This window comes from Wyeomyia smithii, chromosome 1 (assembly GCF_029784165.1).
Source record: "Wyeomyia smithii strain HCP4-BCI-WySm-NY-G18 chromosome 1, ASM2978416v1, whole genome shotgun sequence".
Lineage (NCBI taxonomy): Eukaryota > Metazoa > Arthropoda > Insecta > Diptera > Culicidae > Wyeomyia > Wyeomyia smithii.
In genome coordinates, this window is record NC_073694.1 from 84,882,198 (window position 1) to 84,888,996 (window position 6,799).

The window sequence follows — 6,799 nt, forward strand, 5'->3', positions numbered from 1 at the left end:
GAGTTCATGTTTGACGGAAAGTCGTACAAGCTACGCAATAAGATGGAGGACGGGGCGGTAGAAGTGAGGCTCTTCGACCTTTCCGAAGGTATCTCCAACAATCAAATCGCCACTTTCCTCGCCGAATACGGCGAAGTCTTCTACGTTCGTGACTTGATCTGGGATGACGCATATGGTGAGCTAGGTGGCATCACATCCGGTGTTCGTGTTGCTCGGGTAGCGGTAACGAAAAACATACCTTCTCTCGTTAAGATTGAGGACGAAGAAACCACGGTAGCCTACAAGGGCCAAAGGCGAACCTGTTTGCACTGCCAGAAATATGCTCATATTGGTAATCCTTGTGTGCAAAACAGAAAATTACTGGTGCAAAAAGCCACTGCAGGAGCACCCAGGAGCTAGATATCGTTTTCCTGCAGGAGGTTGAGAACGATCAGCTTACTTTGCCCGGCTATAATGTCATCTGCAACGTCGATCACTCTAGGAGAGGAACAGCTATCGCCCTGAAAGAGCATCTTAAATTCTCTCATATCGAAAAAAGTCTGGACGGGAGATTGCTTGCTCTGCGTATAAATAACACGACACTTTGTAACGTGTATGCTCCGTCAGGAACCGCTCTGCGTGCCGAACGAGAGCGTTTTTTCAACAACACGATCGCATATTATCTTCGCCATCGCACTGACCACACCGTCCTAGGGGGCGATTTCAATTGTGTGCTACGGCAATGCGATGCGACGGGAAACAACTCGAGTCCTGCTCTGTTAGCCACCGTACAGCAACTGCGTCTGCTTGATGTCTGGCAACAACTACGTCCACGAGATACTGCATATACGTATATCACTCATAACTCCTCGTCCAGGCTCGATCGATTCTACGTGAGTGCTGGTCTCCGAGAGCAGCTAAGATCCGTCACTACCCATGTATGTTGTTTCTCTGACCACAAAGCCGTCTCCGCTAGGGTATGTCTCCCTCTTCCTAACCAAGCACATGGGAATGGTTTTTGGTGTCTCCGCCCCCACCTCCTCACTACCGAACACATCGAAGAGTTCCAAACACAGTGGCAGTACTGGACTCGTCAACGCTGCAATTTCCAGTCATGGATGGAATGGTGGCTAGCAGTGGCGAAGCCGAAAATTAAATCGTTCTTTCGATGGAAGTCCAAAATAATGTACGATTGCTTTTATCGGGAACAACAACGTCTCTACGTACTACTCCGGCAAGCATATGACGACTACTACAACAACCGTGCCTTCCTCACCACCATCAACCGGATAAAAGCCGAAATGCTGCTACATCAACGCCGCTTCTCCGAAATGTTCGTGCAAATAAACGAAATGTTCGTCGCCGGAGAACCACTGTCTACCTACCAACTAGGAGAACGAGCACGAAAGAGAACCACCATCGAACTACTTCAGACCGAAACGGACGAAATAATAGACAACGCTGATAATATACGTGATCATATGGTTCAATATTTTTCTGGTCTGTATGCACGAGAAAATGTGGAGGAAGTGGATGAAATATTCCAATGCGAGAGAGTCAGCCCAGAAGAGGATGCGGCGAACGAAGGTTGTATGAATGAAATCACGACAGACGAAATACTATCTGCTATTCGATCCAGCTCATCAAAAAAATCTCCTGGCCCCGACGGCCTTCCAAAAGAGTTTTACTTAAAAACTTTCAATGTGATTCACCGAGAACTAAACTTAATTTTGAATGAAGCCATCGGATCAAATATTCCAAACGAGTTCATGAACGGAGTGATCGTTCTGGTAAAAAAACGCGGTGCGGGGAACACCGCTCGTTCATACAGGCCCATCAGTCTCATCAATTACGATTATAAAATCTTATCCCGTATTTTAAAACACCGCTTAAAGAATGTGTTACAAACTCATTCCGTACTGACCGGATCACAAAAGTGTTCGAATACTGGGCGAAATATATTTCAAGCCACACTTAGCATGAAAGATAGGATCGCACAATTGAAAGCAAACGGCAGACATGGAAAGCTTATTTCCTTTGATCTGGATCATGCGTTTGATCGCGTCGATCAACAATTTTTATTCAATACAATGCGATCCCTGGGTTTTAACACGGCATTAGTGAATTTACTCTCTCGTATATCGACTGCTTCCTCCTCCAGACTGCTCATCAACGGACACCTCTCCGCACCCTTTCCAATTCAGAGATCGGTTCGTCAGGGGGACCCACTTTCAATGCATTTGTTCGTGATATATCTGCACCCTCTCCTACGACAATTAAAACGCGTGTGTGGGACTGATTTGGTAGTTGCTTATGCAGATGACATTAGTGCCATCGTCACCAGTGTGGAGCAGCTCAATACAATGCGAGATCTGATCAGGCGGTTTGGAAATGCTTCCGGAGCCCGCTTGAATGAAGCAAAAACAACGGCAATCGACGTCGGTGAAACTAATCACCCTATGACAGTACCATGGCTGCGGACGGAGGAAACTATCAAAATACTTGGCGTAGTTTTTACAAACTCAGTACAGGAGATGGTTTCGTTCAACTGGAACACTCTGGTAACCAATTTCAGACGACAAATTTGGCATCATTCGTTGCGCAGTTTGACGCTACATCAGAAAGTTACGCTGTTAAACGTTTTCTTGACATCGAAAATCTCATGGCAGCCAGCTTAGCACCGACTCCAGCACACATAGCGAAACTAACGGCCACCATGCGTAGCTATCTCTTCCGTGGGTGTTATGCTACTATACCTATGCAGCAAATGTCACGCAACAGAGAGGATGGTGGCCTCAAACTGCATTTACCGGCGCTTAAATGTAAGGCTTTATTGGTTAACCGACATATACACGAATTAGACTCTCTTCCTTTTTATAATTCCTTACTACAACAAGCAATTCCTCCCAACTCAAATTCCATCCGCGATCTTCCTTGTTTTAAAATCATCCTAAGCAATAATACACATCTTCCCCTTCAAATCCGTCTACACCCCTCCGCCTGTTCGATCCATCGTTATTTGATCGAACAAACAGACAAACCAAAAGTGGAGATCAAAAATCCAAATACCAATTGGGTCCGTGTTTGGAAAAATATTTCTGGTCGAAGTCTGCTGTCTGCGGAAAAAAGTACTCTCTACATGTACCTCAACAATAAGTTGCCACATCGTCAACTGCTGTTTAAAATGAGACGAACTGATGAGCCAGTGTGTATTCACTGTAGAGCTGGTGAGGAGACCATCCAGCACAAATTTTTCGGCTGCACCAGAGTGCGCGCAGCGCACCAACTACTCCAACAAAAGCTGCTTGCTTGGACTGGCTATCATCGAACACTGACGATTGATGAACTCTTGCGGCCCTCGCTTGAAGGTATATCAGCGACACCAAGAAGGGAGATCATGAAACTCTTGTTTAGATACATTACCTTCATTGATAATTGTAATGGTAGGATAAATGTAGAAGAATTGAACTTCAATTTAGAAGTCGGTGTTTGATACAATTATATAGATAATTTTAACGATATCTGCCATAAATTTTATTTTCTCGTACAATGAAAAGCGTAACCCAGAGATTTACACTAACAGAAAAAGGAATTGAGGAGAAAATAGTTAACTACTACTTCAACGCTATGATCTAAGTCTTTTCTAATATCAAGTTAAGTTACCGGAACTCCTTCTCTTATATGGTCGGTGTACGACCAGACCGAACCAAGCGCCATTTTTTTTCACACAACATTTGACACGGCACAAAATCAAACGCCATTGTTTTTAAATTGAGTTGGATGTGAAAATTATTAATCTTTCATGATAAAACGTATCCATTCGAATAGTTCACAATGATACTATAACTTCTCTGTAGTACATTGCAGAAAACATACTGGCTAAAACTAAAAAAACTGGGCTTGGTGTATTTCATTTTCACTTTATTCATCTTCACAAAATGCAAACTGTTACTAACACATCTGGAGTAGTGCAATCGTATTTATATACGAAAACAGATATTATAGGTAACCCAGTAGTTATTGGTTGCGTACTTTACAAACAGTTATTATTAGTAAACAAGTAGGTAGTGTTGCACGACAAACATATTTTTTTATAAAACATTCGGCAAGGGGGAACGTGTAGGTTGGCTAAGGTTTAGCGCTTGAGTTATTTATCCAATCGTTTTGTTGTCAAAGAGTGAATTGTATATTTTTGATCAAGCATTCCAATGAACGTATGGTTTTTGCTGGAGTACCATGGTCAAATTAAGAAAAACGTGTATTTTCCTAAATAATTATAATTTTTCGAGCTTAAATTAGAAATAACTCGAAAATCAATGCCTTTAGAATGTTTACTACCAAGAGTTTTTTTGATTCAAAATGACTCTCTGCATCTTTCTAAATCATCAGAATACAAATATTTTGAAAAATGTTTAAGTTAGAATTTTTATAAAAAAATGAATCTACCATAAAAAAAATATTTTTCATTTCTCCATCCTGGACTTTTTTTTAAAAGTTGCGTATTAACGTCAAGTTTCTTTAAAAAAACATAAAAAAAATTCAACTCTTTTTTTTTAATTGAAATTCAATGTTTATTTTTAATTTTTTTTGGCCAAAAAAAAATTTTTTGTACAGTGTATATTTTTTTATGGTGCATTTTTAATTCCCTACAACTCATTCTCAGACAGTTTTTTTAGACAACCAACGGTTTCTGGGCTACAATGCTTCGAATAAAACCTATGCCAAAAGGCATACGCCCTTTTAGAATATTACTCATTGAAAAATGCTCAGTTTGCTAAGCCAAATACGTGTGCAAAGTTTCATTCAAATCAAAAATGGTCGATATTCGACCATAGGTCATTTCGCACGATCTTGCTCTATATCAATAAATTGCATACCATTATTCCTCTGCACGTATATCGCTCCAAAATAGTACGCATATGCTGTATATGTTTGTGCATCAAATGCGAGTTTGTACGATATATATGAGTGCGGATATTGGAATCGAGATATTATTATACGTATGAAAATGTTGACTGGGTAGATTTTGAAACATTAGAGGCTATGTCATCTTACACAAATTTAAAAACAGACTTGAAGAAGGAATCACAGTTAACCTGACTTTAACCAAATTTAAACCACTAAAACCACTTCGACAGTGAAAATAAATTCCACCCGCCACCAGGCGTATAAAACTAGACAAACAATTTGTATTTTCTCTATTAAGCTAATTTTATCTCATTTATATAACTTATTTGAAACTCACCGAAATGGAAAAATATTTACCACTGATCTACAGATGCAACCACTTGACTAGGTTCAATAACGATTATTGTTAGCTAGCAAATTTGTTCACTCGTTATGAAAAATTGTAACTAATTACTACTTTTAAGAGTTTTACAAAATTTAAGAGTTTCACAAATTTTGATGTCACAAAATATCAAAAAATTGGTCGCAGTGACGAAAATACCCAATACGATCAAAAAAGGAGTTTCCTGATGAAGGCACCAACAAGGGCAGAAACGTTGGGATAAATAAATATAACGTCGTCGTGTTTTACAGGGGCAATTGTCATCTTTAATTTCATGCACATCAATAATGTTAAATTCTTCTTTATATTTTTTATAATCTGTGTAAGATGCAATTAGCAACAAATTATGTCACCATTTTTTAAAAGCCGTCTTTCTATTTATTTATTTTTTTGCATTTGCGGTTACATTTTGCTGGGATTCATCGTAGACAAGTTTATTTTGTTTACAGTATGTGTGCCATGATTACTTCCACAATATTCTTTGTTTAGTATATTTTCTCTTTTTTGGTTCTTAGTAGAATAAATTCTCTGCTATTTACTTTCTAAATCTAGATGTGAGTGTAGCATTGTAGGTTTTCTGTATGATTTAACTTTTTTAACTATGTGACCTTTTTTACCTTTGTTGATAATTTTATAAAATATTCTCTTCATACTTTTGTCATACACTATGGTTTCGCTAATAATGTAGACTACAAAATACATATGGCCTATGTATAAATATATAGTTGATATGTATCCCTTTCCTATAGTCTCTGATATGTTTTGGGTACAAACATTGTTTCTCAATACTTTAAGTAATTATTTAAGTCTATATATCTTGAACTCGATGTGACATACATAAGAGTGAACCAACTAAGGATTTACTTTCTGCGACACATTGCAAAAAAATGCAATTACAAGTTATTGCGCAACTTTCTTTTCGGCACAATTGATGGTTAGCACATTTCAGTATCATAAGAGCCACAGTCAACTGGAATGTTGCATCAAGCATCAGAACCGTCTATTTGGGTTCAATTCCTGATTTTGCACGGGTATACGTTTCTTTATGATGTGTATCGTTGCGACTCACGGTATATTTTCATATTCAGTGCATATTGATATTCATTTTTCACGATGGAAACTTTTCACTGAAACGCTTTGAGTTGGATAAGCATTTCATAAAACTTTCAATCGCGTATATCTTTTGAAATTCTTTACAACCAAAGCGTGTGTTCTGAAGCATTTCTGGTCGAATGATGAGTGGCAAAGTTCATCATTATATTTTTTATAACATTACATGGTACAAAAGCAAACATATACATAAATGATCCAATAAATCATAATAATCAGAGTAGAACATTACTCAAAACAGTGCCCAGAATATCTTATACTAGCACAGCAAAGACGTTAATGCCATGCATTATTAGGTGACGTTTGATTGACAATGTCAATTCAGTCTTGTTTAGCCAAATAAGCGTAATCAGAAGATAAAAAGAAAGGCAGTAATTAAGAGCGTTACAGTGCAAATTAAATCAGAAATGCACCACATTC